Source organism: Rattus norvegicus, assembly GCF_036323735.1.
Source record: "Rattus norvegicus strain BN/NHsdMcwi chromosome Y unlocalized genomic scaffold, GRCr8 chrY_unlocalized_9, whole genome shotgun sequence".
In the NCBI taxonomy this organism is placed as follows: Eukaryota; Metazoa; Chordata; class Mammalia; order Rodentia; family Muridae; genus Rattus; species Rattus norvegicus.
In genome coordinates, this window is record NW_026947412.1 from 131682 (window position 1) to 153666 (window position 21985).

Below are 21985 nucleotides of genomic sequence, written 5' to 3' on the forward strand. Positions count from 1 at the left end.
ACCCCCTTATACCTGGGGCTGTATTTTTGTTCTTGGAAGTTAGAAAGTTTGGACTTCCTGACTTTGGAGGCAGGGTTAAAAGTAAATGGGAAGTGAGTGATATACATACCACAACTCTTCTATTTTAGTATGTAAATGGGGGTTATTAGAGGATGGGATTACTGAGGTGAGCAGAAATGAAAGGTGCTGCTTTATTTGAAATGTTTTCTTACCTCATTCTGTGCCCTTGTAAAGGACCAGTCTTATCTCTCAGGCCTGGCCATGTTCCTGTCACTCCTCACCTGCCTATCTCTTGCAGCTCTTAATTCTAGTTACTACTTCTCACTCTAGGTTTCATCTTGACCAGATTTAGTTCATTTTTCAGTGCTCCTGCTCTGAAACGTACACAAGTTCTTTTTCTTTTGTTTTATTTTCAAACTTTCAATGTTTATATTCGTTTTTGTTTTACCTCTTTTATGGAAGCCTTAGAGGAGAATCATTCATGGATGTCTCTTTTGATTGGAATGAGAAAATAATGAAAAAAATCTTTTTTTTAAATTACAGGACATTTTCATGTCTAAGTTTTTCTCTTACATACACCTGCCATGCTAGTTTATCTCCCTGTCTTGTCCTTAGTCCTTTCCTCCCCTTGCTACTTGGATACTGCCTCTTAGGACTTACTGCAGAACCATAAATGCTGGCATACACAAGGGAGGTGTTGATTCTTCATCACTTTTCTAACTTTTTTTCTCCCTTCTCTCTTGATCTGTTTGAATAAATTTGGATCTCTGTACTCAATAGTATATTGCTATAGTGCTTGGGCCATGAAAATATCTGTTATTGTTGCCTTGTCATAATTTTACAGCTCAGGTTTGGCCTAGTTACACTTTGGGATCTAAGTCCAAGAAGTTTGAGGACTTTAATAAAAACTTGTCAGGAGCTAAAAATACTTTTAAATGATTTCTTAATACATGACGCCTAGAAAACCCTTTCACAAATCATGGATAAAGCAATCTGAGATTCTTGTTTCTGTAAAGTACTTAAAAATATGAAAGGGAGAAAGGCCATGGCTTGCTCACTCTTGTCATTAGATAGGGCGCTCAGATATGAGTTTTCCTGCGATTTCTGGTTAGAACATAAAGATGTCTTTGGTAGTTTGCATTACCAGATTGCTTATATTAATTCCCCCTTTTGCTATTGTTTTCGTTTTCTGTCTTCATTGTTTCCAATAGGACCATTGCTCCCCACTCTGTGTAGATAAAAGGTGGGTCCAATACAGCTGTTATTGTTCTGGCACACAAACTACTTTTTGGGAACAAATGTTCACCATTGTATAGTTGACAGTGGTTTGAAATTCTTTCCTTGTCCTCAGTTTCTTGTAACAACATATTCTTTACATCTTCTTTAATTAATTGTATTGACCTCCCTGTAATCGTATTATGTATCTGTGTGTATGGAAGAAAGATTTTCTTTAAATATTCTGTGGTTTGTGGGTTTATTCTTCCATAAAGTATTTCCCAACACCACATGACCTCAGGCCATTACTAGGAATTACTGTATGCTGGGAACATTGGGGGAGGATAGTGTGAAATTAATCACTGTCCTTTGTTTCAGAGATTTTTATTTTTTAATAAGTAACCAATACTATACAAATAGCTAACTAACTCTTGTGTTCCCCTTCCTGTATGGCTGCTGGTGTAAATAAAATGCATTTTTTCATTGATAAACAATAATAAAATCTCATAAAGGCACAAACATATTTAAAGACAGAAAATATTCACAAAGGTAAATCCATTTAAAATGGAGATAAAATATAAACAAAATGAGATCAAAAGACCCATTCAGAAACATGATATTAAAAATGTCATTGTCAAGTTACAAATTTTTAAGATGAGATAATAATAATATATACTTAAGAAGAGATGAAAACCATTAAATGCACTGTGTGCCCAAAATGTTCACTCAAAATATAGTATATACCAAAGAATGGAATGGAGCTCTCATTCTTGCTACTATAGAGGCAAAATGGAAGAATTACTATTAGGCTAAACCCAACCTAGATTTCATAGTGCCAAACTATCAAGAAAGCTAGTGTTTCAAAAATACCACATTAAGCAAATATCGATAATAAAAACAAATATAAAAATAAGAAAGTATTGAAGACCAGCACTAGTCCATGATAATCTGATAGGGTGCATGGGATTATTTCAATATTCTGGTATCTATATGGACCTGTTTAATGACACAGTATATGGTAAGTTTGGAGAAGTTACTTTTAGGTGCAAAGAAAAAAGGTATATTCTCTAGTTTTAGGATGAAATGTTATTTAAATATCTGCTAAATCCATTTGGATGATTATTTCTGTTATTTTTAATGTATCAGTTTAGTTTCAGTTGCCACAAACGGTCAATTGATGAACTTGGGTATTGAAATCTCCTACTATTATCGTGTTGGCACCAATATATTCTTTGAGGCTTAGTGATTTTCTTTTGGTGAATTTAGGTGCCCTAGCATTTGAAACATAGTTGTTCATAATTGATAGTTCATCTTAGTATTATTTTTTCTTTGACAATTATTTTGTCCTTCCTTATCATTTTTGATATCTTTGGTTGAAAGTCAATTTTATTCAATGTAAGAAAGGCTATTTCCGTTTTATTTCTTGGGACCATTTGCTTGGAATTTCTCTCCAGCCTTTTACCTTGAGATAGTGACTGTCTATATAATTAAGGTATATTTCCTGTATGCAGCAAAATGTTCGGTCCACTTTATTTATTCAATCCCTTAGTTTATATATTCTTATTGGAGAATTAAGTCCATTGATGATAAGAGATATTAAATAAAATTTATTGTTCTTTCCTGCTATTTTTATTGTTAGAAATGGAATTACTTTTGTGTGGCTATCATCTTTTGGGTTTGTTGAAAGATTAATTCCCAAATTTTTCCTAGGGTGTAGTTCCTTTCTTGTGTTGGAAGTGTCCATCTACTATCCCATGTAGGGCTAGATTTGTTGAAAGATGTTTTGTAAATTTGGCTTTGTCATGGAGTATCTTGGTTTCTGCATTCATGGTAAGTGAAAATTTTACCAGATATCCAAGCCTGGAGATCCAGAAATAAATGCAAACACCTACGGTCACTTTATCTTTGACAAATGTTCTAAAACCATTTAATGGAAAAAAGACAGAATTTTCAAAAAATGGTGATGGTTCAACGTGAGGTCAGCATATAGAAAAATCAATTATTTAAACAAACTCACAGGGTGGGGGAACAAATGATCACATTGTTAGATGGTGACAAAAAATGAAAACAATCAATACCTCTTCATGTTAAAAGATTTGGTACATATTATAAATTCAAGGTCCATACATAAACTTAGTAAAAACAATATTACAAAAAGAGTACCCAACATCAACATAAATGGAGAGAACCTTGAAGCAATTCAACAAATATCTGGGAATAGAAAAGGTTGCCCAATCTCCACTTACTTCTTTAATATAGCACTAGAAATCTTATTCACAGAAATTAGACAACCAAAGGAGATAAAGGGAATTCAAGAAGTCAAAATATCATGATTTGTATATGATATGATAGTATATTTTAGTGACCCCAAAAATTCAACCAGAGAACTCCTTCAGCCAATAAACAACTTCTGTAAAATGGCTGGATATAAAATTAACTCAAACAAATCATTACGCTTCCTCTACTTCAAGGATAAACAGGTTGAGAAGAAATTAGGGATATGACAATTTTCACATTAGTCACAAATAATAAAAAATACCTCAGTGTGACTCTAACCAAGCAAGTAAAAGGTCTTTATGACAAGAACTTCAACTCTGTGAAGAAAAAAAAATGAAGAAAATCTCAGATGGAAAGATTTTCCATGCTTATGGATTGGTAGAGTTAATATTACAAAAATGGCAAACTTGGCAAAAGCAATCAACATATTCAAGGCAATCGCTATCACAATTCCAACTCACTGCTTCATAGAGTTAGAAAGAGCAATTTGAAAATTCATTTGAAATAACAAAAACCCCATGACAGAGAAAACTCTCCTCAACAAGAAAAGAACTTCTTTACTTTTTCTTTTTTTTCTGCTTGTAAAGTTTATTCACCACAAGGGCACCCCTAAAGGAAGAAGCAGGAGCTGATATCTGATCTGTGTTCTTCTTGAAAGCCTTGCATCGTAACACAGCATAAGGTTAGCAAAAGGATGGGAAGGTTTGCTTTTCATTTGTGGAACATTCTGTGGCTTCGGGTACCCATCTTTTTATGAGATTTCACTTTGTAGTGTTGGAAGAATTGTTCTGTGATATCATGAGATTGTGCAGTAAACAGTCCTTTTCTTTATTCCTGTAATGAAAGCAAACATTTATTGTTTTCAGTTCCTTCAGAGAGCTTGCTAGGAGACTAGATCAAGGAGGAACTTGGGAAGAGGGACTTAGATATGCAAAATATATTTTTGGTATTGGATTTCTTCTAGGTACTTTAGGGAACTAACTTCATAAGATTTGGAATATAATCAGAAAAGAGCTTGTTAAAGATGTAGAAAAGCAGGTGGTGTGGTTGCACAGGCCTTTAATCTTAGTACTAGGGAGCAGAAGCAGGCAGAACTCTAAGTTCAAGGCCAGCTTGGTCTACAGAGAGAGAAAGAGAGAAAAGGTGAGAGAGAGAGAGAGAGAGAGAGTTTTCTGGTACTGCCAGGGATATAAAAGAAACACTGTCAAAAAAATGTTCAAGAATAAGTTCCGTATTATACAAAGAAAAAAATTCTCATTTTATTTTAGTAAGATGTTAATAATTTTTTCTTCATTCTAATGAAATGACTTAGCTATAAAATAATCTGAAGGCACCGAAAATGTAAGAAAAGGTGCTTTACATCACTATTCCCCTTAAACTATAAGTTGAATTTTTATTAAATAAACCTATGTAAATACACTTTGAAGGCTTTTCTGTGATTAGCTAAAGGGCTTTTACATTGTGAATTAAGAATGGTGAATTTCAGGCCAATCTTGAAAGGTCATCACTAAGGTGTAGAAGCATATTAAGCATACAAAATCAAATATAAAATTTTGCACAATAAAGAATGAGAACCTTTAATTGGTTTTCCTCTAATGTAAACACTTTCTTTTTGTTGAGTGAAGATTTTATGATTTGAACTAATTTTATGAGAAATACCACCTGCTTTCAGAAGATAAGAAACAGAGAAAGATGAGGAAAAACATATGCTAAGGAACAATGAACTGGGATAGAGTATTCTAGGTAATATATAGATCAATAAATTTGACACGTCTGTTACTGGTAAGGTGGGGACTTCATTACGCATATTTATGTACTTAAAAATGTTTTCTTTTCTTCTTAAGTTTGTATGGTTGCTCTGAAAACACTGGGTTTTGTGTTAAGATCTTTGCATATTTAATGATAGTTTTGAAATATTATGTTATAATCAAAAGCCGTGCTTTGTACAAACTTTTTAAGCAACAAAAAAGAGAATTGTCCGCTTGAGTTTTATGAAGAAAGTTAGTATGTTAAACATGAATAAATTTTTCTGATATATGCCTTCTCTTCATATACCATGCTTATTGATGAATCCTTAGCACATAGGAATGAATAGTAACCATCTTAGTATAGTTTCAGGATTTTATAGTATATTGTTTGACATGTGCATTTCTATTAAAATGCTATCACTTTTCTAATTCTCTTAATTTAACTGAAGAGGTTTTCCATAACTTCTAGTCCGTTTTTAATTAATTTAACAGGTCTTTGGTGTTATTATTGAATTTTATGACAGTATCTTCTTAATGTTCTTTATTTTTAAGGTAAATAGGTAAATATATATATATATATATAACAAAAATATTTTATAAAAAAATTAAATTATTAGTGGAAAATCACTTAATGATGGACAATTTTATAAACATTCTCTAAAGTATGAATATTCTACAATTTTAATTAGTATTAAAACATTATATATACCACAACCTTTATTAACCTTAGCATACACTGATCTAGTTAACATAACCACAAATTTTTATCTTTAAAATTTTTTTCTTAGTTTGTCAGTAATTAATCTTGACTTCTCTATCTGAGCTTTCTCATCATTATTCACAAAAAAATCTATTGTTGTTTTATTGAGAATAGTAAGGAATGTTCATTGATATGTAGAAACATAAGAATATGACAATATACGAAATGGTATTTCATTAAGCCCTAGGAAAACTAAACTATCATGGTTTCAGGAAAATAAACGTAACTAGAAAATATACCGAGTAAGGTAGCAAAGACTCAGAAAGGCAAATACCATGTGTTCTTCCTCTATAGATCATAGAATCTCCTTCTAATATACTTGTATTTATGTGAAGCTGTGGATGGTTTGAGTTTATTTAACTGATATAGGTCGCAGACATGAGAAAGTTGGGTTTTAAACAGTGTGCCATGGAAGATATTGAACATGTGGGATATGGATGTAGATGTAAGAATAATGAAGTGAGACTAGTATAAGTGGTGAGGGACATAGGACAGGAAGGAATAAAGAACTGAAAAAGCGAGGATGAGGTTGAATGTCAACAAGAATAAAATAAGACAACCTGTTACTTTATAGGTTAGGTTAAAATAAATATTAAAATTTAAATCTAATACCATTATGTTTAATGCTATATACATCATGTTTGAGGAAAAGTGCCAGCAAGTGATATCAAAATGGAAATAATATATTTATCTTATTTGATCTTAGTCAAATTATCCATAATTATTTGGTAAAAACATCATTTGTCTGCCAAATTTATTGTAGCACTTAAAAAATTGCCTGTGATATAATCAAACTTTATGATAGTAGACAATTTTATTATTAGGTCAACTTTTAAAATCTGTGATTTGATCTATGTTTTAAGTTTTTTTTTACATAAATTTGTTCCTCCAGACATTCACACATATTAAATTATCATTTTCAAAGTTGAATACTAATATAAAAGTATGATCCAGCAGGGTTTTTGAAATTGCTCAATTATAAGTAATATTATCCGTAAACTACAGGACATTCTCCACTAAGCTCATAGAGACAAAGAAGATACACAAGAAGAATGCCCCAAGTGCATATGATTGAGTCTCATGTAGAATGGGCATAAAATTGTCTAGGAGGCCGATTGAGGGAAGGAACTAGATGGGAGATGGAAGGAAGAGGAAAATGGATCCTGTGTGGGAAGGGAGAGGAGATATGACCCGATAGTCAGGAGAAGGAAAGGATATCTTGAACTTTTAGAGATGAGGAGGTAGGGGAAATCTCCAGGAAGAGAAAGAGTCCGGGATAATGAAGGTACGCACGAATCAATGGGGTTTAACGAAGCTGTGACTTACATTGGTGATATGGAACATTAAGAGGCCAACTCCTGTAGCCCGGAAGGACACCAGTGGAGGGATAAAGACACAAATACAACTACAAAACTTTCTAGGCAAAATTTTTCAAGCCTAAAAGAAATTTAGAACCGTATTCTAGGGTCTATGTTCTCCTTTGCTTTATTGATGGCTGGTAATTTTTGTATAAAATAAGGATTTGGGACATTATCATTAGAAGTAGGTATACAATATTTATATTGTTATATTCATGCTTTAGCTGGGCCCACTTTGTTGCCAATATCATTACAAAAATATAAAATTATAATTAATAATTTTTATAATTATAATTTTATAATTATAATTATAAAATTAGAAAACAGAATTTTTGAGTACACATTCAGGAATATATATAAAGTCCTCTTTCAAAGAATGTACAATAAGAAAATGTAATACAATATTCATTCAATTTAACGTCTGGAGGGAAAATATTGGACTTTAGGAAACAGAGAAAACCTAGGAACTTGAATTGTATGTCACAGGAATTGACGTGGAAGTGAAATTATTATCCAGAATATTCTCCTCCACACCATGTTCCTAGATCTTTTTTACCCATGCCAAGCCCCTGACCAACATTCTCTATTCCGAACATGTAAGTACTAATGAAGCAAAGAGAAGTCTCTAGCTTTAAAGATATATAATATGTAAAGGTTTCCAGTATGTCACAGGAGACACTCTTGGAAAGGGCACCCTCAAATCTGGTCCATGGGAAAGTTCAGTGAGTCTTGGGTACGTATTGAGTGGGATTGCAGAAGTAGTAGCCTTTATCTGAGCCTTCCACACATGGGAATCAGGTGCTGCGATCTTCTTAGAATCATCTGGACTTCCCTGCTTGATATGGTTCCTGGAAGTCAGAGCGTTTATGTAATCAATTTCTTCAATACAAAAGCCAGTTGTTGGGAAGGGCACATTTGTTCTTCTCAGAGCTCGTGGCTTTTACTCTTTTTGCTCTGAAGAAAAAGGTTCAAAGAAACAAAGGAAAGAAAAGTATGGTCTCCTCAGCAGTGTAAACACCTCCATGCTTTGGATTCCTATTGTGTAATTTGTTTATAACACTGATATCTGGAGGAGAAGAGCTTCTAGTTGAGACTTCATCATCTCAGTCTTTCCACTTGTATTACTCTGAATACCATTCTCTGACAGTGACTCTTTAGATTTCTGAGTCAATAGGTTTGATTAGCTGGCAGATTTCTTTTCTTTCTTTCATTGTTTTTATTTTTTATAAAATTTTATTGCTTTTTTAACTGGATATTTCTACATTTGAATTTCAAATGTTATTTCCTTTCCCAGTTTCTTTTCCATAATTAGCCTATACAATTCTGCTCCCCTTCTTCTATAACCCACCTTACTGCCCCCTGACATTGCCTTGAACTTGGAGTCAAACCCAATGACTTCTCCTTCCATTGGTGACCCCAAGGCCATCCTTTGCAACATATGCAGTTGGAGCCATAGTTCTTTCCATGTACAGTCTTTGAATATTGGTTTATTACCAGAAATCTCTGTTGCATTTGCATTGTTGTTCTTATGGTGTTGAAAGCACCTTTAGCTCTTTTAATCCTTTTTCAAACCCTACCAACAAGATGTCAATTTTCAGTTCACTAGCAGCATAGACTCCTTAGCTTCATCACTCTTATCTACATCTGGTTGCTGAATGTGTGTGTGTGTGCGTGTGTGTGTGTGTGTGTGTGTGTGTGTGTGTGTGTGTGCGTGTGTGTGTGTGTGTGTGTGTGTTTCTGTGTCTGTAGAGCTAAACAATGAATTCTCAAATGAGGAATATCAACATCCTTTGCCATCAGGTAAATGGAAATAAAGAAAAAAAATCCTGAGTTTCCACAGCACACCAATCAGAATGACGAGGATATATTTGGTCCCTTGTACAGCTATGGTGTTTGGTGGATTTTTAACATGGATTCTGCACTACTAGGTTAAGATTTTAGAATCCACCAATGACAAAGCCATATAGATTCCTTCCTATTCTTATGAACCTACTGAAGTAGAAGATTCACTGGACTTCAAGCCACTCCTCTCCCAGCCCATGTCATGAACTTTATGTTTGGACTGAATAAAGAATCATGGTAAAACATCCAAAACCCTCAAATCTGGCCATGGAAACACTGGAAGGTAGATATTAGAGAACTGCTATCTAATGCCACTGCAGAACCACATGATATAGTCTATGTTGTCCTTTCCTTTACTAATGTCAGGTAATTTTTGGATAAAATAAGGATTTAGGAGTTTATCATTTAAGTAGATACAGAATATTTACACTATTATATTCACTTTAGAACTGGGCCCCCTTTTTTCTAAAATCAGAGCAAAAAAATGGAATAGGATAATAGAACATTGGAGTACACATTCAGCAATATATATAAAGTCCACTATCAAGGAATGTACAATAAGAAAATGTAATAAAATATTCACTCAATTAAAGGTCTGTAGGGAAAATATTGGCCTTTAGAAAAGAGAGATATCTGAGGAAATTGAACTATAGGCCAGAGGAATGGAACTGGGAATAAAATTATTATCCAGTAGAATCTCCTGCACTCCATATTCCTAGATCTTAGAGACCCAAGCCATGCCTCTGGCTAACTTTCCCCATTCAGAGCATGTGACCATTAGTGGAGCAGAGATAAGTCTCTACCTTAAGAGAGATTGAGTACATAAAGGTTTCCAGTGTGTCACAGGAGACATACCTGGAAAGGACACCTTCGAATCTGGTAAATGTAAGGAAAGCTGTTTAGCATGTAGGAGATGGCCGTTCTCAGTGACATCATAAATAGGACCTCCATGACAAATTTGTTGTAACTAGGAGAGCCCTAGCTTCTTCTGTGATGTAACAATTACTGTCCTGACAGGAACTGCCTCTCACATATTCCCTCAGTAACTCTCCGGTTTGCTAATTGGCCACTAATTCAGAGTAAACAGCCATTTGGGAGTGAGAACAAAAAGGATAAAGAGATCAGAGATGGGGAGAAAGAAGCTGACCTTCTGTCTTTGTATGAAAAAAAAAAAAGGAAAAATAAGTGGTACTTTGAAAAGTTCAGGGAGCCCTTGGAAGGGTTGGAGTGGTATCGCTGAAGAGATAGACTTGATCTGAGACTTACACATATGGGAATCAAGAGCTGGAAGCTTCACAGAAGCATCTGGACTTCCCTGTTCTTATGGTACCTGGATGTCAAAGGTTTTATATCATTCATTTCCTAATTACAAAGCAAAATTTTGAGAGGGCACAGTTGTTTTTCTGAGATCTATGGCCTTTTTTTCTTTTTGCCCAGAAGAAAAAGGTCCTAAGGAAGGAGGTAAAGACAAGTATTGGGTCCTCAGGTCAGAGTAAACTCCTCCAAGCTTTGGATACCTATAGTGCATTTTGTGTCTGACACGGATATCTCGGAGAAAGAAGTGCTTCTAGTTGAGACTTCATCATCTTTGTCTTGCTACAAGTATTACTCTGAATACCAATTTAGATTTCTGAGTAAATAACTGTGATTAGTTGGAAGTTTTCTTTACTTTTATTTCTTTCTTTTTTTAATTTTTTATCAATTTAAGTGATTTTTAAACTGGATGAGGCTATATTTACGTTTAAAATATTATTTCCTTTCTCAGTTTCCTGCCCATTAAATCACAACCTGTTCACAATCCCTTCTTCTCTAACCATAATTCTGCCCTTTGACATTCCCTTAAACTGGGAGACAAACCAAGGTAGAACCAAGGGCTTCTCCTTCCATTGGTGCCAAAAAAGCAATCCTCTGCCACATATGCATTTGGAGCCATATTTCTGTCTATGTTCATTCTTTGAATATTGGTCTAGTACCAGAAAGCTCTGGGTCATTGAGAATGTTGTTCTTTTGTAGTTAACAGCACCTTCAACAATTGTAATACTGTCTCAAAATCTACCAACAAGATGTCCGTTTTCAGTTCACTGGTTTGCCACTAACATTCACTTCTGTATTAGACATTCTCTAACTGTGTCTCTCAGGAAATATCTATATCCAGTTCCTGGTAGAATGCACTTCTTAGCTTCATAAATCTTATCTAATTTTGGTGGCTGATCACCATATATATATATATATATATATATATATATATATATATATATATATATATATATATATATATATATATATATATATATATGTGTGTGTGTGTGTGTGTGTGTGATATACGTATGATATATATATATGTATATGTATATATATACATATACATATATATATATAATGATATATATGAATATACTTTTGGTGGCTCCAACAGTTATGAAGTTAGGGGGAATTTTAACATGGATTCAGTGCAACTAGGTCAAGAATGTAGAATCCACAAATTGCATTGGCAAATAGATTCCCTCCTGTTCTTATGAAACTATTGAAGATGAGGTCTCCCTGGTCCTGAAGCCATTCTTATCACTTCCTATCCTTCTCTATCTTATGTTTGGCCTCAAGAAAGAATCATGGTAAAACATCCAAAAACCTCAAATCTAGCCCTGAGACACTGGAACAGAAGAACCGAGATCAAAACGGACCTGAGAACCAAATTCTATACTACATGTGGTCTTATGCTTTACTTATATGAGGAAATGTTAGGATTTAATAGTAATTTGGTGTTTACCACTTGAAGTAGGTACACCCAATTTACAGTGTTATAATCACTCTAGAGCTGGGTGCCTTTGTTGCGAAAATCATTGAAGAAAATAGAAGTGGAAAAAAGAATTTTCAGTACACATTCAGGAATATGTATAAAGTCACCTATCAAGGAATATACAATAAAAATTGAAATACACATGCATTCAATTAAAGGTCTGTAGGGAATAACTGGCCTTTGGGAAAATAGAAAACGAAGAAAATTGAACTGTGTCACAGAAATGAACCTGAGAATGAAAATATTATCTAGAAGAATCTTCTACACTCCTGTTCCTAAATCTCATCGACCCATGCCAAGACCCTGAATAACTTTGTCCATTCAGAGCATGTAACCACTAATGAAGCAAAGAGAAGTCACTAGCTTTAGAGAGATGGAGTATGTAAACATTTCCACTGTGTCACAGAAGACATACCTGGAAAGGGCACCCTCAAATCTAGTCAATGTAAGGAAAGCTCTTTAGCAGATAGGCCATGGCAGGTCTTAGAGACATCATCATTAGTTCATTCATGAAAAATCTCTGGTATCCTTGAGAGCCAAAGCTTCTTCTGTGATGTCACAAGTATTGCTGTGACTGCAACTGATCTTCAGATGTTCCTTCATTACCTCTAGGGTTTACTAATTGGCCTCTAATTCAGAGTAAACAGTTATTTGGACGTGACAAAAAAGAAGATGAAGAGATATGAGAAGGGGAATAGCTGGCTTTCTGTCTTGTTTTTTTTTTAAAAAAGAAAGGCATATGTGGTCCTTGGAAAGCTTAGTGAGTCCAAGGTAGGATTTGTGTGGGATCGCTAAAGAGATAGCCTTTTTTGAACCTTCCACATATGGGAATCATGAGCTGCAAGTCTCTTAGAAGCATCTGAACTTCCCTGTTCTTATGGTTCCTAAAATTCAAATAGTTTATATCATTCATTTCTTTATTACAAAACCCAAGTATTGTGAAGAGCACAATTGTTTTCCAGAGCTCATGACCTTTACTGTTTTTGTCAAGAAGAAAGGTACTAACGAAGAAGGGAAGTACAAATATTGTGTTGCTATCTCGAAGTAAACAACATGCTTTGGACACCAATAGTGATTTTTTTGTCTGCCACTAATATTAACGTGACAGAAGTGCTTCTAGTTGAGACTTCATCATCTCAGTCTTTCCACTAGTATTACTCTGCCACTTCACATTTACGAGTCAATATGTGTGATTACTTGACAGCTTTTACTTTCTTTTATATCTTTCTTTTTTATTTTTAGCAAATTTTATTGTTTTTTTTAACGGGATGTTTCTATATTTAAATTTCAAATATTATTTCCTTTCTGAGTTTCCTGAGCATAAGATCCCTACACATTCCCATTTCCTTTTTCTCTAACCAGCCTTTCTCCCGCATGACATTCCCTTGAACTGAAAGATGTACAAGGGAGGACAAGGGCTTCTCTTTCCAATGTTGATCAAAAATTACATCCATTGCCATATATGAATTTGGAGCCATTCCTCAGTCCATGTACTTTCTTTGTGTATTCGTACAGTAAGAGAAAGCCCTGGTTCATTGGCATTGTTGTTCTTATGGGGTTGAAAGTACCTTAAGCTCTTCTAATCCTTTTTTTAAGTTTACCAAGAGCAGGTCCGTTTTTAGTTCACTGGTTTTTTACTAGCATTCACTTCTGTATTTGACATGCTGTATCATTGTCTCTCAGGAAAAATCTTTTTCCGATTCCTGGCAGAATGCAATTCTTACCTTCACCTATCTTATCTAGTTAGGTTGGCTGATATATATATATATATATATATATATATATATATATATATATATATATATATATATATATATATATATATATATATATATATATATATGCTATGATTTTGGTGGCTCCTACACCTATGTGGTTAAGGGGAAAGTTAACATGGGTTCTGCCCAACTATGTCAAGAATCTAGAATTCACAAATGACAGTTTCAAATAGTCCTCTTGTGTTTACCTATTGAAGTAGATAATTTACTGTTCCTCAAGCCATGTTTCTCCCTTCACATCATCCAATATCTTAGGATTGGCCTGAAGAAAGAATCATGGTGAAACATCCTAAACCCTCAAGTCTGCCCATGGGAAAACTGGAAGCTACGTAGTCTAGTACTGATATCAAATGGGAGTAGAGAACTGAATTCAACAGTGAAAAATGTCCTTTGCTTTCCTGATGTCTGGAAATTTTTTGATAAAATAAGGATTTGGGAGTTTATCATTTGTAGTAGGTTCACAGTATTTACACTTTTATAATCACTCTATAGCTGGAGTCACTTGTGACCAAATTCATTGAAGAAAATGGAATTGGCCAACAAAATTTTTGAGTACACATTGAAGAATATTTACAAAGTCCCTTATCAAACAATATACAGTAAGAAATTGAAATACAATATTCATTCTATTCAAGGTCTGTAGGTAAATGCTGACCTTTGAGAAACGGAGAAACCCTCAAATATTGAACTGTATGTCACAAGAATGAACCTATGATATATAGAATAAAAATATTATCTAGAAGAATCTCCTACACTCCATTTTCCTAAAACTTTTTTACCCATGCCATGCCCCTTAATAACTTTCTGCATTCAGAACATGTAACCACTAGTGAAGCAGAGAGAAGTCTCTCCTTTAGATAGATGGAGTACATAAAGGTTTCCTCCGTGTCAAAGGAGACACACGAGGAAAGGGCACCCTCGAATCTTGTCAATGTAAAGAAAGATGTTCAGGATGTAAGACATGGCATTTCTCAGTGACATGACCATTAGGCCCTCCCTGAAAACTCTCTTGTAACCTGGAGAGCCCTGGCTTATTCTGTGATGTCATAACTGTTGCCATGACTGCAACTGTCTCTCAGATATCCTTCAATACCTCTAGGGTTTACTAATTGGCCTCTAATTCAGAGAAAATTGGAGAGTGATAACAAAGTGGATGATGAGATAGGATGGGGGGAAGGAAGGTGGCCTTCTGTCTTGGTATAAAAAACAAGGAAGAAATATGTGGTCCTTTGGAAAGCTCAGTGAGTCCTTGGTAGGAATTGAGTGGGGTCTCTGAAGAGATAGCCTTGATGTGAGCCTTCCACATAAGGGAAATAGGAGTTGGGAGACTGTCAGAAGCTTCTGGACTTCCCTGATCTTATGGTTGCTGGATGTCAGAGGGTTTATATCATTTATTTCTTTATTCCAAAACCAAGTGTTATGAAGGACACAGTTGATTTTCTGAGAGCTCATGACTGTACTGTTTTTGTCAAGAAGAAAAGGTCCTAAGGAAGAAGGGAAAAACAAGTATTGTGTCCCTAACTCAAGTTAAACTCCTCAATGCTTTGGAAACCTATAGGGCACTTTGTGTCTGACACTGATATCTGGGAGAGAGAAGTGCTTCTAGTTGAGACTTCATCATCTCAGTCTTTATACTAGTATTAACCTGACTACCACTTCAGATTTCTGAGTCAATATGTGAGATTGCTTGGCAGCTTTCTTTTCTTTTATATCATTCATTTATTTTTATATTTTAGCAATTTTTTCTTCTTTAAGTAGATGTTTCTACATATACATTTAAAATATTTCCTCTCTCCATTTCCTTTCCATAAGATCCCTACCCATTCCATTACCTTCTTCTCTAACCAGCCTTTCTGCCGCATGAAATTCCCTTGAACTGGGAGACAAACTGTGGAGGACAAGGCCCCTCTTTCCAATGTTGCCCAAAAAGGCCATCTCAGCCACATATGCATTTGGAGCCATAGGTCAGTCCATGTACTTTTTTTGTATGTTGGGCTAGTACGAGAAAGCTCTGGTCATTGGTATTGTTGTTAGTATGGGTTTGAAAACACCCTCAGTTCCTCTATCTTTATTCAAAATTTACCAAAAAGAGGTCCATATTCAGTTCACTGGCTTACTACTAGCATTAACTTATGTATTTGACATGCTATATCTGTGTCTCTCAAGAAATATTTATATCTGGTTCCTGGAAGAATGCACTTCTTACTTTCGTCAATCATATCTAGTTTTTTTGACTGATGTGTGTGTGTGTGTGTGTATATATATATATATATATATATATATATATATATATATATATATATACATTTGATGGCTCCAACACCTAAGTGTTTAAGTGGAATGTTAACATGGATTCTGCCCACCTATGTCAAGAACATAGAATTCACAAAAATACTCCTTCCTGTTTTTATAAACCTATTTAAGTAAATGTTTAACTGTTCCTTAAGCCATTCTTCTCCCTGCTCATCATCTGGTATCTTATGTTTTGCCTTAAGATAGAATCATGTTAAAACATCCTAAAACCTCAAGTCTGGCCATAGGAATTCTGGAAGCTCAATAGTGTAGTACTTATATCAAATGGGACAAGAAACCAAATTCATTAGTCCATGTTGTCCTTTGCTTTCCTGATGTCTGGTAATTTTTTTATAAAATAAGTATTTGGGAATTCATCATTTGAAATAGGTACACCATATTTACAATGTTATACTCACTCATTACCTGGGTCCCCTTTGTGACCAAAATCATTGCAGAGAATGGAATTTGAAAACAATATTTTTGAGTACACATGGAGGAATATTTACAAAGTCCCTTATCATGCCCAACCTCGACTAACAAGGAAGACATGACCAATGAAGATCTTCTTCAAGCAATTTTACTCAGGAACCTTGATACAATTTTCAGACACTAGGGAACCCCCGGAGCACACTTAAATAGCTAGTGCTGGCCAATCCCAGCAAGCAACGTGGGCCATGCCGGTAGGCTGTCACTATGCAGAAGCTAGCAGACCAGGCAGGCATAGACAAATAAGAACCTGCTTACTACAAGGATAGCGCACCATTGGGAGGGTAGAAGGTGGAAACCAGTGCCATGTTTGAGGCGGACCAAACACCGCTGCCTATAGTTCCCCCTTTTATTTAATTAACCAAGCAGGCAAAGGAACCACTGAGCATGGTGACCCCTCCCCAACCACGTGTCTTAGGATCATCTCTTCATTAAACCAGTCTTAGGACAACTCGTCTTCCACAAGTTTCCATGCCATAGATAGAAGGTAGGTTGCCCATCACTGTGCACAGTCACTCACACATACTCGGGCGTGAGGTACAACAAGGTCTTCTGAATGACCCTTAGACAGGCTTGAGGGGACTGTCCTGCTTCAATGGCTGCAAACTGTGTGCCACCTCTGAACAAACCTCATTCTAAAATAGAAACCACAGGCACACTAGGGAGACCAGCAGCAAGCGTCCAGCTAGGGTTTCCATACCCACCCATACCCTCAGATGATTCATAGCATTAGCAATCCAAGATGACAATCTTGTAGCCAGTCTAGCATCTGCACGTGTGGAGTTCATCTTCAGGACGGCTACATGTAGCTGATCCATTTAGGAGTCGATTCTCCTGCCCAATTGCCTTGAAGATAACGTGACAACTGTTTAACCAAATTAGAGGAGTGGGCTTAAAAGTCATGACGTATCGGCATGAGTCTTGGGAACACCGGTAGTATCCCCCACCAGGGCTCTGTTTGAACCAGCATTTGGGTCACACCGAGGAGTGTCAGCAACAGCAGGATCATCATTCTTGTAGCATCTCCTGGTCAATCTTTCAGGGACCTACAAAGGATCTTGCAGATCCGGAGGAAACACACAAACAGACCCTCTTGCACATGCCAACATGGGATCTGGTCCATGCTATAAGCCAGTGATCACATCTTTCCCTTTCACATAACTTTCAATGTGCCCGCCCGACACTGATGTCTGTCAGCAGCAGAAAGGCCATCATCATTCAAAATTAAAAAAAAAAAAATTAAGAATAAAAGGGGCTAAGGATATCTGTTCCTTGGGGCTTCTACCATGGCCTATTCCCCTTTTTTGTTTAATTATGCATTCCTTCAAGGTACGATGTGCTTGCTCAACAACACATTGATGTTGGGGATTATAAGGCAGGTCATGGCACATTCATCTGTTTATAAAAGGATTTGAAAGATTTGGCAGTTTATGCTGGGCCACGATCAGTTTTTAAGTGTTGAGGGTTTCCCCAAGCAGCCCAGGCTTAGAGGCAGTGTCCAACAACATTGGGTGCATTTTCTCCACTCGTAGGGGTAGCATGAATGACACCTCAACAAGTATCCACAGAAACATGAATGTATTTTAGGCTCCCAAATCCAGATATGTGAGTTACATCCATTTACCAAACCTTTAGGGGCAAAAGTCCTCTAGGATTAACCCCTACACTATGGGGATGGTGAAAAGTGATACACTGTTGACATCCTAAAACTATCTGTCAAGCATCTGCTCAAGACAAGTGAAACTTCTGCTCTAAGGTCTTAGTAAGCACATTAAATTGTTTATGAAATTGTTGGGCTTCATCCAATGATGAGCTTAGGAATATGAACTCCATTCGGGTACATCTATCCACAAGATCATTTCACTCACTGAGAGGAGCAGGCAAACCTTTATGTGCTCTAATATTTTGGACAAAAAACTTGTGACCTCTTTCTCAGATCAATTCCTGAAGTTCTCTCAGCAGCTGGCATACCGTGCTGCTAATTTTAATAGGGCCAGCCACTTCTAATATCTTAACTGCATTAATATATATGACGAATCAGAGAGCAAATTAAAGCAAAGGAACAATTTTGTACACTTCCTGCACAATCTTGAATTCAATTATTTGTGGAGAGCCGGGTTGATATTGGCACAAAATTGTCTCTTGATGGTTAATCACATAAGCTCCACAGCCATTTTTGGATCCATCTGTAAAAATGTTTGGCGCCCCCTATATAGGAACACTGAAAGATCACGGGATGTTCTTTAAAGAAGGATAGCAAAGAGTGTTTTGGATAATGATTATCTATCCCTCCATGGAATCCACAGCATGATATAGCCCAATCATCCACAGTGCCACACAAGATCTTCATCTGCTGACCTGTATAGGGCACGATGATTGAGGTTGGGGAAACAACAAATTATTGTACGCACTGTTGGATCGCATTCAGGGCTAATCATGCAACTGCTGTATGGTAATACTCTACTGATCTAGCTGGAGAAGCCTTGGGATAAACCCAAAGCAGAGGACCATCTTGCCACAACAATACTGTGTGCTGCCTGTGGGTGGCTAGACTGCATAGCACCCTCCTTCCATCGATGTAAAATTGTGCCTTGTAATCCTTTTTCAACCTTCTCTAAAGCTTCCTTTGCTTCATCAGTCAATTGTCTTGGAGATTACAAGGCCGAATCCACAACTAAAGTATTATACAATGGTTTTAATTCATAATTTGGTAATTTTAAATGACATCTGACCCAATTAATATCTCCTAGTAATTTTTCAAAATCATTAAGAGTCTTAAGATTATCTTACCTCAATTCAACCTTCTGGGGGATAAAGGTATAAGGACTTAGTTTTGTTCTTAAATAATTTACAAAATTGCCCTTTTGTGCCTTTTCTGGGGCAGTAATCAAATCCCCTACCTTCTAGCAATTTAACTAAATTTCCATATACTAAATCTAAAATCTCTTCATACTTTGCACTTAAAAGTATATCATCTGTAAAATTGGGTGCAGGAAACTTCTGTCTTATTGGGGCAATGGCATTGCCCACAAAAAGTTGACACACAGAAGGGTTATTGGCCATACCCTGTGGTAAAACTACCCATTGTAGTCGTTGATCAAGTTCTTCATGATTGCATGATGGAACAGTAAAAGCAAATCTTTCACTATCTCTTGGACAAAGAGGTATGGAGAAAAAGCAATCTTTTATATCAATCACTACAACAGGCCAACAGTCTGGCAGAGAGGATAAAAGAGGAAGCCCGAGTTGCACTGGGGCCCATGATTTGCATCTGTTCATTAATAACTCGTAAATCATGCAACAGTCTCCATTTCCCTGACTTCTTTTTAAACACAAAAATTGGGGTATTCCAAGGTAATACTGATGGTTTTATAAGCTTGGCACCCAGCTTTAGTTGTAGCAAACTTCTCAGAAGAAAGCAGCCACTGAGGAACCCAAACCGGCTCCTCTGTTTTCCAGGTAATGGGAACCCTTCTTCAGTGGCCCCATGGAAAAACCCAGGACCTGATTCCTTTCCCTCTGTTGGGCAGTTATAGGGTTAGTCGTACCCTGCAGGTGTTTCCCTATTCCAATACCAGGAAAATAGCCAATATGTTTCATAATCTTTAGTGAAGTTTCAGAATACTCAGTGGTCAATTTGAAACCCATATCTTTCAGCAAATATCTCCCCCAAAGGGAAATGGGCAAATCTAACCCATAGGGTTGCATAACTACTGAATGCCCTTCCTGATCTCTCCAACTCAGTTGTCTTGCCCTCATATCAGGAGCTTTTGTCTAATGGAGACCTTGTAATGTTTGAGATGAGGCCTGTACTGGTCTTCCAGAGGGCCAATCTTTCTTAGCTATTATACTTCTATCGGCCCCTTTATCCAACACTCCTAGGATCCTTTTACCATCTACCCTTAGCTCCATTACTGGGCGTTGGTTTAAACCCAAGGCTAAAAATGTAAGGTCGGGGACTGTGGAACGGAAACCATTCTCTCCTCTCCCTCTAGAGTGGGCTACAAATCTTTCATGAAGTCTAGGCAAAAGTAATATTTGGGGTATTCTGTCCCCAGGGGAAATGGTAGCAATACCTTTCAGTGATTCTACCATGATCTTGACTACCCCAGTATAATCTGGGTAAATAACTCCTGGATGGACATGTAGTCCTTTTAAATATGTAGATGATCTCCCTATAAGTAACCCTACTGGCCCAGGTTCAAGGGGTCCTTTAAAATCAGATTCTATCAACTAGACCCCCATTCAAGGTGTTAGTACAGGTCTGCTGGTGGAGCAGAGGTCCAGTCCTGTGGAGCACTTAGTGGCTCACCTTGTCCTCTTGGATGGCGAAGGGACGGCCATATCTCGTGACTCTGTTATACGTCCTGATTCTCCACTGGCCCACATATTTGTAGGTCCTGGTGTCCTGGAACCGGCTGTCCATTTTTTGGACCTGCTACACCAAAACCCGAGCTAAGAGGCTGCCCATTGATGTCTTTTACCGAGTGGCACTCATGAGCCCAATGGTTCCCCTTTTTGGACTTGTGGCACAGACCTTGTTGCCTTGGGCGTTGGCCAATTCCTGTACTGAATAGACTTCTCCTTTCTCAACATTGCATTTTTAGGTGCACCTGTTGATCACACTTAACACACACTCCTGAACTTCCTCCTTTTCTCTGCGTCTTCTGCATAACAGCATCCACAAGTCCAGCATTAGACAAAGGTCCCCCTATTTCTCTACACACCTTCATCCAAGCTTCAAGTCCCTTATTCTTGTAAGGAATGATAGCAGCTCGACATTCCTTTGTGCACTGTTCATAGGCCAACTGTTTAATCAACGCCATAGCCATATCGGGGTCGCCAAAGACTCTCCCCGCTGCTTCCACTAATCAGGCTACAAAGTCAGAGAATGGCTCCATAGGTCGTTGAAGGATCTTGATTAGGTTTCCACTCACTTCTCCCTTATTAGGTAAGGATTTCCATGCCTTTGTTGTAACTTCTTAATCTGCTGGTAAACCTGTCCTGGATACCCTGTCTGAGTATTGGCAAAGTGTCCCTGACCCAGCAGCATATCTCTATCCCAGACAGACTGGCTGCCCCTCGCCCTGCTGCCAAGTTAGAGTCAGCGTGTTCATTGGGAAACTCAATAAGACAAGTTCTCCAATACAAATACTGTCGCAGTCTAAGACAGGCCCTCGTAAGTTTAATCCAATCACTAGGAGTCATGCAAAATCTGTGTCAGACTTCAACCTAAGCTATGGTAAATGAGGCCATAATGCCATAAGTGTTACTGATTCCTTCAGGGACTTGATCACCTTAAAGTATAAAGGCTCATGATACCTTTGTTGATTAGCATCCACATAAACAGGATAGGCCAGATTCACTTCTGTGCGGACTGGCTCCCACACTTCTGGGCAGAATGGACTACCTGTTTGTTGCATGCCCAA

The 21985-nt window shown here is 36.8% G+C and overlaps 1 long non-coding RNA gene across 18 annotated transcripts in view; it reads right to left on the reverse strand.

Moving 5' to 3' along the window:
• The window catches only part of LOC108353382 (uncharacterized), a 69693-nt gene that overhangs the window by 24710 nt on the left and 22998 nt on the right, over positions 1–21985 (reverse strand). For 2 of the 18 annotated variants that reach the window (XR_010062624.1, XR_010062625.1), the window contains exons 1-2: positions 10056–10934; positions 3755–4326 (exon numbers count right to left, since the gene is read on the reverse strand). The exons of 1 other annotated variant lie outside the window; for it this stretch is intronic. This is a non-coding gene — a long non-coding RNA (uncharacterized LOC108353382). Of the gene's footprint in view, positions 1–3754; positions 4327–10003; positions 11353–12412; positions 13747–21985 lie in introns of those variants that run through there. 15 more of the 18 variants (XR_010062635.1, XR_010062634.1, XR_010062621.1 and 12 more) reach the window with 14 other exon arrangements.